Source organism: Scyliorhinus canicula, chromosome 18 (genome assembly GCF_902713615.1).
Source record: "Scyliorhinus canicula chromosome 18, sScyCan1.1, whole genome shotgun sequence".
In the NCBI taxonomy this organism is placed as follows: domain Eukaryota; kingdom Metazoa; phylum Chordata; class Chondrichthyes; order Carcharhiniformes; family Scyliorhinidae; genus Scyliorhinus; species Scyliorhinus canicula.
Window position 1 is genome coordinate 58,908,048 of NC_052163.1, and position 12,645 is coordinate 58,920,692.

Consider the following 12,645-nt stretch of genomic DNA (forward strand, 5'->3'; position numbering starts at 1 on the left):
GGGCCCCCTGTTGGTTAAGACCTTCAATGAGGCGAGGGAGGGGGGGCTTTGCCCCTGACGATGTCTCGGGCACTGATCTCTTTGATCCTTAAGCAAGACAAGGATCCCCTGCAGTGTGGGTCATACAGGCCGATCTCACTCCTGAATGTGGACGCCAAGTTGTTGGCAAAGATCTTAGCCACGAGGATAGAAGATTGTGTGCCGCAGATTATCCACGAGGACCAAACGGGGTTTGTGAAGGGGAGGCAGCTGAACACTAATATACGGAGGCTCTTGAACATTATTATGATGCCGGCAGTGGAAGGGGAGGCGGAGATAGTGGTGGCGCTAGATGCGGAGAAGGCCTTTGATAGGGTCGAGTGGGGGTACTTGTGGGAGGTGCTGGAGAGGTTCGGGTTTGGGGAGGGGTTTGTCAGTTGGGTGAGGCATTGTATGAGGCCCCGATGGCGAGTGTGGCCACGAATAAGAGGAGGTTGGAGTATTTTCGACTATACCGAGGGACGAGGCAGGAGTGTCCCCTGTCCCCCCTACATTTTGCGCTGGCAATTGAACCCCTGGCTATGGCGCTGAGGGAGTCGGGGGATTGGAGGGGGCTGGTCCAGGGTGGGGAGGAGCACCGAGTGTCGCCCTATGCGGGTGACCTATTGTTGTATGTGGCGGACCCGGTGGGGGGAATGCCGGAGATGATGGGGATTCTCTGGGAATTTGGGGATTTCTCAGGGTATAAGCTTAACTTTGGGAAAAGCGAGCTGTTTGTGGTACACCCGAGGGACCAGGAGGGGGGGATTGGGAGGCTCCCACTGAAAAGGGCGGAGAGGAGCTTCAGGTACTTGGGGGTTCAGGTGGCCAGGAGCTTGGGGGCCTTGCATAAGCTAAACCTCACAAGGCTGGTGGAGCAAATGGAGGAAGAGTTTAAGAGATGGGACATGCTGCCGCTGTCTTTGGCGGGTAGGGTGCAGTCAGTCAAGATGACGGTGCTCCCAAGGTTTCTGTTCCTGTTCCAGTGCCTCCCCATCCTTTTCCCGAAGGCCTTTTTCAGGCTGGTTAACAGGAGCATTACGACGTTTGTGTGGGCACACAGGACGGATGAGACAGGTGTTCTTGGAGCGGGGCAGGGATGGGGGGGGCTGGCGTTGCCCAACCTCTGTGGGTATTATTGGGCTGCCAACGCAGCGATGGTGCGTAAGTGGGTAATGGACAGGGAGGGGGCGGCATGGAAGAGGCTGGAGATGACATCCTGTGTGGGTATGAGCCTGGAAGCACTGGCAACGGCGCCGCTGCCGCTCCCTCCGACGAGATATACCACGAGCCCGGTGGTGGCAGCTACCCTCAAGATTTGGGGGCAATGGAGGCGGCACAGGGGGGCGGTGGGGGCCTCGATGAGGTCCCCTATACGGGGGGACCACCGGTTTGTTCCGGGGGGAATTGATGGCGGGTTCCTGAGTTGGCACAGGGCAGGTGTCAGGAGGCTGTGGGACCTGTTCATAGACGGGAAGTTTGCGAGCCTGGGTGAGCTGGAAGGGAAGTTCAGGCTCCCCCCGGGGAACACCTTTAGGTACATGCAAGTAAGGACGTTTGGCAGGCGGCAGGTGGCGGGGTTCCCCCTGCTGCCGCCGCGTGGGGTCCAGGACAGGGTGCTCTCGGGGGTATGGGTTGGAGAGGGGAGGATCTCGGAAGTATACCAGGTGATGCAGGAGGTAGACGAGGCCTCGGTGGAGGAGCTGAAAGATAAATGGGAGGAGGAGCTGGGTGAGGAGACTGAGGAGGGGACGTGGGCGGATGCCCTAGAAAGGGTGAACTCCTCCTCTTCGTGTGCGAGGCTTAGCCTCATACAGTTTAAGGTACTGCATAGTGCTCATATGACCAGGACAAGGATGAGCCGGTTTTTTGGGACCGAGGACAGGTGTATTAGGTGCTCAGGGAGCCCAGCAAACCTTGTCCACATGTTCTGGGCATGTCCAGCGTGGGGGAATTTTGGAAGGGTGTAGCAAGGACGGTATCGAGGGTGATAGGATCCAGGGTCAATCCAGGCTGGGGACTCGCAATATTTGGAGTTGCAGTGGAGGCGGGAGTGCAGGAGGCGAAAGAGGCCGGTGTTCTGGCCTTTGCGTCCCTAGTAGCCCGGCGGAGGATTCTTCTTCAGTGGAAGGATGCGAGGCCCCAAGCGTGGAGGCCTGGGTCAACGATATGGTGGGGTTTATTAAATTGGAGAGGGTGAAATTTGCCCTAAGGAGGTCAGTGCAGGGATTTTTCAGGAGATTGCAACCATTCCTAGACTTCCTGGCAGAACGGTAAAAACAAAAGGTCAGCAGTAGCAGCAACCCGGGGTGGGGGGAGGGGGATTGTCTCTTTGTTTTTGTTTTGGGTTGAATATCTGTTTTTTGCCAATGACGGGCGTTAATTTATTGTTTCTCTTTTGTATTTACGGTGGGGGGGGGGGGGGGGGTCTGTTTTTTTTTTGTTCTTAGAATTTTCGTTATTGTTTTCTTTTTTGTGAAAATGTGAAAATTTGAATAAAAATAATTTTTTTTAAAAAGAGGCTTATGATGCAGGCATTTCTGACCAGAAATCATTTTTAAACAAGTACATTTAATGTATTGAACCAAAAAGTTCTGTGTCCATCATTTCTGTATCTTGTATCTTATTTTTGCCATGACTTACATTATTTTCAAACTGTGAAAATTGCAGATGAACCCCAACTTGGCCGTGGAACCTGACTTTATTAGAACGTTCTAGAATCGTTCATTTCTTTAGACTGTCGGTCTTCATTCACTTATTGCCGTAATATGTGCTTTTCAACTTCCTGTTTCACAGCTGCAGCTTCATAATTACTCGAAAAGTACACTTTGCAGTTATACAATAGTAGTTGTCAGTAATGTAGACAACTCTCATTGACAAATTATTGTCGATATTTGAAATGGAAGACAATAACACAACACATGGTATTTATAATACAAACATATTTATATTTTGAAGAAGAAAGTAGTTCCTATTGTTTCCCAGTGATTGTTTTAAAATTGATTTGAATTAATACATTAGTAATTTTTAATCTCCTTGGATGAAGAGGGTGCCTTCTGATGAATCCTTCTTAATAATTGGAAAGATTCAAGGCAGAAACTTCAGTCTTCAAAAAATTCCATTTCCCAACTGGCAGAGAATATGCAGATTTTACAGAAGGCGCAATTCTCCGCTCCCCACGCCGGGTGGGAGAATCGTGGGAGGGCCGGGCGACTCATTTCACGCCCCCCTGGCAACCCCGCGATTCTCCCACCCCCCGCTCGGAAGAATCGCCGCTCGCCGTTTTTCATGGCGACCGGCGATTCTCCTGGCCCGGATGGGCCGCGTGGCCTGCTGTTCGCGACCGGTTCACGACGGCGGCTACCACACCTGGTCGCTGCCGTCGTGAACATGGGTGCCAAGGGCCCGTTTGAAGCTAGTGGGGGGGCGGAGAAGGGAGTGAGCACCACGGCCGTGCTCGGGAGGGGACTGGCCCACGATCGGTGCCCACCGATCATCGGGCCGGTGTCTCAAAGCAACGCACTCTTCCCCTCCGCCGCCCCGCAAGATCAAGACGCCACATCTTGCGGGGCAGCGGAGGGGAAGACGGCAACCGCGCATGCGCGGGTTGGAGCCGTCAGCCGTTGTGACGTCAGCCGCGCATGCGCGGGTTGGAGCAGGCCAACCTGCGCATGCGTGGCTGACGTCACATAGGCGCCACCATCGTCGTCGCCGTCCCCCGGGGGGGGGGGGGGGGGGGGGGGGGGGTGAGGCGGAGAATAGGGGGCAAGGAGAGTCCTCCGAGGCCGTCGTGAAACTCGGCCGAGTTCACGACGGCCTTCTCGATTTTCCACGGGAGCGGAGAATTCTGCCCCATTACCCCTATTCCCAACATTTCTCCTGCTAGGTTAACGATTGTATGAACATTGAGCAGAAGCTTCATTTCTATCTGTACCAGTTGCTGAATCTGGCTGTACAATCCCCAGACTAACTTCAACGTCCTTCTAAATCTCTGTTATGTAGGAATTTTATCTTAATTGCAACCAGAGCAAAAAAAGATAAGCGTGTGCTGGAAAAGGACAACTGCCAATTTGTCCTTTTGTATGACTGTTGTGGAGATTGCTCCTCTTAAGAATTAGGTTCCAGGAAATTAGAAACAGGTTATAAAACGCACAGGTTTGTTAAATCCTGGCTAAAGGCAATCATGATAAACATGTTGTAGAATAACACAAATTGAGTTAGCTAGTGAGTATTGAGCTCTCGGTCCGGCTTATGGTTAGCAGGTGTAATGAACTGGAAGATTTCAAGCTATCAGCAGAGCCCTGGTGCAGCCTGAAAGTGGAAACAATCCATTTATCCCAATTGCATCTATTCTCATGCCTCAGGCTCCTCCTCACTTTAGTCTGGAATTGTACAGTGCATATTAGTGGCAGCCTGGTTCAGCTGAGAGCACATTTACCACTGCACAGAAGGTATAGATTCAAGTTGCACACCAGGCTTTCAGGTTATAACCTGGGCTCAAATACCAGGCGTGCATTGAGGGAGTGCGTCATGGCTTGACAGCTAACACACAATGGATGACACCCAAATAAACGTTTCCATCTGTTTTTCCTGTGTGCAATAAAGACCCCTTGACACTATTCAAAGAAGGACAAAGTGTTCTCCTAGAGTCCTGGTCAACATCCTTCAATACCACCACAGCACAAGTTAACTATTCATCCATTTTATTATTGTTTATTCAGTACATTGCTGATGCATGTATCAGCTATTGCTTATAATGCAGAACAATTCCAGCAGCGTGGGTTCAATTCCCATACCGGCCTCCTGAACAGGCGCCGGAATGTGGCGACTAGGGGCTTTTCACAGTAACTTCATTAAAGCCTACTTGTGACAATAAGTGATTATTATTATTATTATTATTAATTCCCGATACTTTGAGCATCAAATCTAAGTTGGGAGGTCTTGTGGTGCAGTGGGTACCGTCCCTGCCTCTAAGACCAGAAGCTCTGGGTTCAAGCCCCAGTTTAGGACTTTGTTTTATAAATTTAGAATACCCAACTCATTTTTTTCCAATGAAGGGGCAATTTAACATAGCCAATCCACCTACCTTGCATATCTTTTGGGTTGTGGGGGCAAAACCCACGCAAACACGGGGAGAATGTGCAAACTCCACACAGACAGTGACCCAGAACCGGGACCGAACCTGGGACCTTGGCGGCGTGAGGCCGCAGTGCTAACCTCTGCGCCACTGTGCTGCCCACCCCCACTTCAGGACTTGCTGACCATGAAAGGGGTGTTCATAACGTGGCGAAACAGGTTGATTATCAACCTATAAATGCAGTTGGTAAGAGTGGCACAGTTTGCAGGTCAGCCACAGTGCAGAAGGCAATTGCAAGCCAGTGCAACGCTTTGCCAAGTATAATCATGGGCCAATCCAGACTAGGTCCATGGTCGCCAGTGCCCTCTGGTGGTGATTTAACCTGGGGGGCAAGGTTGATAAGGCAGGGCTTTCATGAATAACCTCAACTAGTACTGGAATTAAACCCATGCTGTTGGCCTCACTCTGTATCCCGAAGCAGCTGTCCAGCCAACTGAGCTGAACCAGCTCCAGGTTGTACCAACAGTGTGATATACAGAACACGGGGCAGATCCCTTTTCTTTATTCAATTACATTGTGCTGTGAGAATGGCTTAGATCCTCCGGTCTCCAGATAGTTAGAGGCCGGATATAGCCTGGAAAATACGATGGGTCCCCTCAGAGGTCCCAACACACTGACTCCTGGAAACTTGAACTACTAGTAGGCAGTTACTCTGCTCCCTTGAACCCTTTAACACAGAGTAAGAGATTTTGGTCAGTTCCGGTTTACTTACCTGGATAGTTACCCAGGAAATGTTAGACAGAAGAAAGACCCAGTCGAACCCTGGGTAACCATACACTGGCTCTCCAAATCCCTGAAAACTGACCCTCCTTATCCCCTGGTACCCCTCAACCCAACCTGACTACATCCTGGCCTGACTTCCCACTCCACCCTGTGAGTACCCCGCAATCCCGTCCCTCCCCCAGCCCCCGACTACCCGCCAACCTGTCCCAACTATCCCCTGATTTACCTACACATTCTCCAACCTGCCACCTTTCCATTTTATCCTCCCTACCCCCTTACCTTACACCACCCAATCCCCTTACCTACCATCTTTCCATTTAACCAAGCTCTTCAAACAAGATTTGGGACATACAAACTCTTTACTTACTGGAATATGACAGCTAATGCAGTAAAAAGGGAGTATGGTTTTCTGTGCAAATTCTCTGCACTGCTCCCTCCGAGGTTTGTTGCACTCGATTGTTGTGAAGGTTCCTCCATTGAAGCATCACCCAGACCCTTTGGATGAAGGTAAGTGTGGTATTCTTTGGATAGAGCTTAGGGTGTTCTTATATGCCGACGACTTGCTGTTATACGTGTCGGAACCGAGTGTGTCAATAGGGGGAATATTGGAGCTACTGCGAGTATTTGGGTCTTTCTAAGCTGAACCTAGACAGGAGTGAGTATATTGTGGTGTCTCGGCCGGCGTGGCGGCAGGGGTGGAGGTCTCTGCCAATCCGTAGGGAAGCGACTCACTTTAGGTATCTGGGGGTGCAGGTTGCCCGTGTCATAATATATACCAGTATATCATGGTGCAGACACACACTGATGGACACACACAGGGACCAATCAACATGTACAAACACCGCAGCCAATCACCAGTTAGAATACACACACTATAAAGGCAGAGGGCACCACGGTTCCCGTTCATTCTGGGTGCTGCCTCTGAGTGTAACAAGAACTTATTCAGCCCAGCACAGACTCACAACACGTGCTGCGAGAATCAACTGGTTCGGACAAGGCTTAGGTCTCTAGTTCAAGTTAGCATCACTTAGACCCACAGTCATCGTGTGTTAGTTAGAAGTAGTTAATAAAATTGAGTTGAACCTTCATCTGTGTCGGAAGTATCTGTTCATCTCTCAAGCCTACACAAGCCAACACATCATGATACCAGGAGTTGAGGAATGCTCACACGTCTGAGACCTACCTTTCAGTGATCTGCCTTCCACCAGTCTCGCGCCATCCTACAGAATGGACTCCGTTCGCCCGCCGCCGCCTCTCCGCATTGCCGGCAATCTGGGCTCGAACTGGACACTTTTCAAACAGCGCTTCCAGCTGTACCTCGAAGCCAGGGACCTGGAAGCTGCATCGGACGCACGTAAGATTGCTCTCTTCCTCTTCACAGCCGGTACCAATGCTCTGCACATTTACAACTCGCTCACCTTCGATGAGGGGGAGACAAATCGAAGTTCAAGACCATAATTCTGAAGTTCGACAGCCACTGCGCAGTCGAGGTCAACGAGAGCTTCGAGAGATACATGTTTCAGCAGCGAATTCAGGGTAAGGACGAGCCTTTCCAGTCCTTTATCACCCACCTCCGCGTCCTTGCGCAGTCCTGCAACTACGGGTCCACCTCTGACTCCATACTCCGTGACCAGATTGTTTTTGGTGTTCAATCTGAGCCCCTGCGCCAGCAGCTACTAAAAGTAAAGCAGCTCACTCTCTCTACGGCCATTGAGACCTGTGTACTTCATGACATGCCTCCACGCGCTACTCCTGCATCCAGGCTGCTGAAACGGCGCAGCAAGCCCCTTACGAGGCAGATGATAAAATCTTTTCAGGCTCTGGACCTGAATGATGGTGGCCATTTCGCGCATTTTTCACGGAGTCCCATGCAGGGAGGGAGCACGCTGATGTCATGGACCGCTTCGCGCAGGTGCACGCTATGCTGGATCGGCCCGCGCATGCGCGGTGGCGCGACGAACGTCCTGACGCTCCGGCGTGCGGCAACTGCGGCTCCGCCCACTTAAAGCGCCAATGTCCCGTGAAGTCCTGACGCTGCCTGCAGTGGGGCAAACGAGGCCACTACGCTGCAATGTTCAGATCTTCCATGCCTGCTGCTTTTCGAAGGTCCACCAGCCCCACAGAGACGTCAGGGCTATCCAGCCTGCCATCAATAAACCTACTCCAGGCCTTGCTTCTGACTGTGCCTGCAATGACCCACAGGTCCCGTTCCAAATCGGCGTCATTACTACCAACAGGATGTCCCCCAACCATGGCACTGAACCCGTCCACGTCCACAGCGTCGGCCAGGACGATTTGGGGCAGCAGGGTAGCATGGTGGTTAGCATAAATGCTTCACAGCTCCAGGGTCCCAGGTTCGATTCCCGGCTGGGTCACTGTCTGTGTGGAGTCTGCACGTCCTCCCCCTGTGTGCGTGGGTTTCCTCCGGGTGCTCCGGTTTCCTCCCACAGTCCAAAGATGTGCGGGTTAGGTGGATTGGCCATGCTAAATTGCCCGTAGTGTCCTAATAAAAGTAAGGTTAAGGGGGGGGGTTGTTGGGTTACGGGTATAGGGTGGATACGTGGGTTTGAGTAGGGTGATCATGGCTCGGCACAACATTGAGGGCTGAAGGGCCTGTTCTGTGCTGTACTGTTCTATGTTCTTCTATCTATGGTGTGCCACCCTTACGGTCAACTGGTCCCCTGTCAGGTTCCGCCTGGACACTGGCGCTTCTGCCAATCTCATTGCGTCGTCTGATTTTCGCAAGCTCTGCATGCAGCCTGCTGTCCTGCCATCCGCGTGTAAATTGCTCGACTACAATGGGAATGCCATCGCCGCCAGCGGCTCCTGCTGCCTTAAGGTGACACATCGTGCTCACACAGTCATTCTCCCGTTCCAGATTGTTGCTGCCTCAAAAGCATCCTTGCTTGGTGCACAGGCATGCCAGCTACTCCACTTAGTGCAGAGAGTACACTCTCTCTCTTCAAGCGATGTGTCTGTATCCTCTGACACAGACTTCAGGGCGCAACTCGACTCCATCATCCAACAATACCATGATGTTTTTGAAGGCATGGGCACGCTCCCTTACACGTACAAAATCTTACTCAAGCCCAACGCCACGCCTGTCGTTCACGCACCTCGCAGAGTCCCAACGCAACTCAAGGACCGCCTCAAGGAACAGCTCCAGGACCTCCAGGACCAAAGAGTCATCTCTAGGGTCACGGAACCCACAGACTGGGTAAGCTCCATGGTCTGCGTCAAGAAACCATCCGGCGAGCTGCGGATCTGTATTGATCCTAAAGATCTGAATCAGAATATCATGCGGGAGCACTACCCGATTCCGAAACGGGAGGAGTTCACGTCCGAGATGGCCCACGCCAAACACTTCTCAAAACTGGATGCCTCGAGGGTTTCTGGCAGATCCAACTAGATGAGTCAAGCAGGAAGCTGTGTACGTTCAACACACCCTTTGGCAGGTTCTGCTACAACCGGATACCATTTGGCATCATCTCTGCGTCCAAAGTTTTCTACCGGATCATGGAGCAGATGATGGAGGACATCGACGGAATCCGGGTATATGTCAACGATATTATCGACTGATCAACCAGAGTTCGTCACCCACCTCAGAGACTGAACTTATGAACTCTGCACACATGTGGACTTTTTGAAATGTTCTTTTTCCCATATTCTTTGTTGTTGCATTCATTATCCAGTGATTTGTAAATAGATTCATTGGTTGTTCCAGTTCATGGTATTCATCTGCACCAGGCACCTTCTTCTGTAAATAGTCTGTATATAGCTTTGTACATAGGTCTTCGCACCTCACACGTAGCTAGGTACATTCTCCACACACCCACACTATTTATTATCACATGCCTAGGTCAACATTTTTTTATAAAAGGGGGGATGTCGTAATATATACCAATATATCATGGTACAGACACACACTGATGGACGCACACAGGGACCAATCAACATGTACAAACACCGCAGCCAATCACCAGTTAGAATACACACACTATAAAGGCAGAGGGCACCACGGTTCCCGCTCATTCTGGATGCTGCCTCTGAGTGTAACAAGAACTCATCCAGCCCAGCACAGACTCACAACATGTGCTGAGAGAATCAACTGGTTCGGACAAGGCTTAGGTCTCTAATTCAAGTTAGCATTATTTAGACCCACAGTCATCATGTGTTAGTTAGTTAGAAGTAGTTAATAAAATTGAGTTGAACCTTCATCTCTGTTGGAAGTGTCTATTCATCTCTCAATCCTACACAAGCCAACACACCAGCCCGGGAGTGGGGGGAGGCTTCACAGGTACAACATCTCTAGTTTGGTGGGGAGAGTGAAAGCCGATCTGGCAAGGTGGGATGGCCTCCCTCTGTCACTGGCGGGTCGAGTACAGGCGGTTAAAATGAACGTGTTGCTGCGATTTCTGTTTATTTTTCAATGCCTACCGATTTTCCTGCCAGAGGCTTTTTCAGGGAGATTGAAGGAATGATTACCTCGCTCATATGGGGGGGAAGCTGGCCAGAGAAAGGTGCTGCTACAGAGGGGAAGGCAGGCAGGGAGTTTGGGTCTTCTGAACCTGATGTACTACTACTGGGCGGCGAATGTGGAGAAGGTGCGGAGCTGGGTCAGAGGGGTTGATTCTCAGTGGGTCAGAATGGAGGAGAGTTTGTGCAGGGGGTCGGGATTGAAAGCACGATCAACAGCACCGCTCCCGATAGCTCCGGGAAAATACTCAGGGAATTTGGTAATAATAGCTTCATGAGAATTTGGAGGCAGTTTCACCAACACTTCGGGTGGGGGAAGGGTCAAGGGAAATGCCGATTTGGGGGAACCACAGATTTGAGTCAGGGAGGTGGGATGGAAATTTTCGGAAATGCGAAGAGAAGGGGATTAAGACGCTAAAAGATTTGTTTCTGAGGGGTCGGTTTGCAGGATTGAAGGAGCTGGAAGCTGGAAGTATGGGCTGGAGCAGGGAGGAATGTTTAGATACATGCAGGTTTGAGATTTTGCCAGAACGGAGACACAGAGCTTCCCGGAGGAACCGGCCTCCACATTGCTGGAGGAGATGCTGACGACAGGGGGACTGGAGAAGGGGGTAGAGTCGCGTTGTACGGAGCTATTTTGGAAGAGGATAAGGCACCACTGGAAGGGATCAAAGCAAAGTGGGAGGAAGAGTTGGGAGAGGTTATAGAGGAGGGGTTCTGGTGTGAGGTGCTCCAGAGAGTAAATGCTTCCACCTCATGTGTGAGGTTGGGGCTGATACAGCTGAAGGTGGTATACAGAGCGCACCTCACGTGGGCGAGGATAAGCCGATTCTTTGAAGGAGTAGAAGATGTGTGTGAGCGATGTGGGGGGTGGCTACTAATTACGTTCATATGTTTTGGTCCTGTCCAAAGCTAGAGGATTACGGGAAAGAGATTTTTAGGGTAATTTTCAAGGTGGTGCACGTGAAACTGGACCCGAGTCCCTGGGAGGCCATATTCGGGGTGTAGGACCAGCCAAGGTTGGAAACGGGTGCGGAGGCAGATATCGTAGCCTTCGCCTCGTTGATCGCCCGAAGGCGGATCCTGTTGGGATGGAGAGCAGCCTCTCCACCCTGTGCCCTGGCGTGGCGGGGGGGACCTGTTGGAATTCTTGACTCTTGAGAAGGTTAAGTTTGAACTGAGGGGAAGGTCGGAGGGGTTCTACAATTCATGGGCATTATTCATTATGCACTTTCAAGAACTGGATAACGTCGAACATTAGTTGGAGGGGATAGGTGGGAGGGTTGGGGGGAGGGGGGCAGTGTGTATTAAGGGTGACTATGGGTAATCTCCTATTCCTTTTTGTCATTTGTTTATGTAAACATGCGGGCTGATGTTTGGGGTTTGGTGGGAGGATGGGATTGTTGTTATTGTTATGGGATTGACATATTTGTTGCTAATTATTGTTTATTGTTGGTGGGTGTAAATTTGGGGAAAAATGTGAAAAAGGAGGAGAATAAAAAAATGTTTTTTTAAATACGTCTGACAGCATCTATGGAGAGATGACGCGAGTTAACATTTCAGTTGGGAGGAAATGTTATCGACCTAAAACATTAACATTTGTTTTTCCCTCCCCAGAGATGTTGCTGGACCTGCAGCGGATTGCCAACATTTTATGCTTTTATTTTGGATTTCCAGAACTGAAACTCTCCAGCAGTTAATGCATATAAATAATTGTGCACTCTTAATGAGGATACATTGATGGGCCAGATCATCCAATCAGGTTTGGAAGCCTTATTTCCGACCCTGATTGGACAGAAAAACACACCCCTATTTCCTCTGATGGTTTAGAGTGATCTTTCAATGGAGGATCCTCCACAACCAATTGACAGCAGACCTCGGAGGAAGCAGTGCCAAGACTCTGCACAGAAACCCATACTCCCATCTTACAGCACTAGCTATCTGTGGTAGTATGACTAGAGGTATTACGGTAACTAGCAATGCCGAGACACCATTGGTGGAGAAGGCTCGCTGCTCATTGGCCCAATGGTATGTAACAATAGTCACCCATTGGTTAGAGCTGTATGGTAGCTCCGCCCTGTAAGGTGGGGTATAAGAGCCCCTGTGTTCCCCACAGCTTCCTTTCTGTACCTGAGCTGCTGGGGAAACATCTTGGGCGAAATTCCGCCCTACCCGGCGGGGCGGGGGGTTCCGGCGTAGCGGAGCGGCGCCAACCACTCCGGCGTCGGGCCTCCCCAAAGGGGCGGAATTCTCCGTACCTTTAGGGGCTAGGCCCGCGCCGGAGTGGCTCC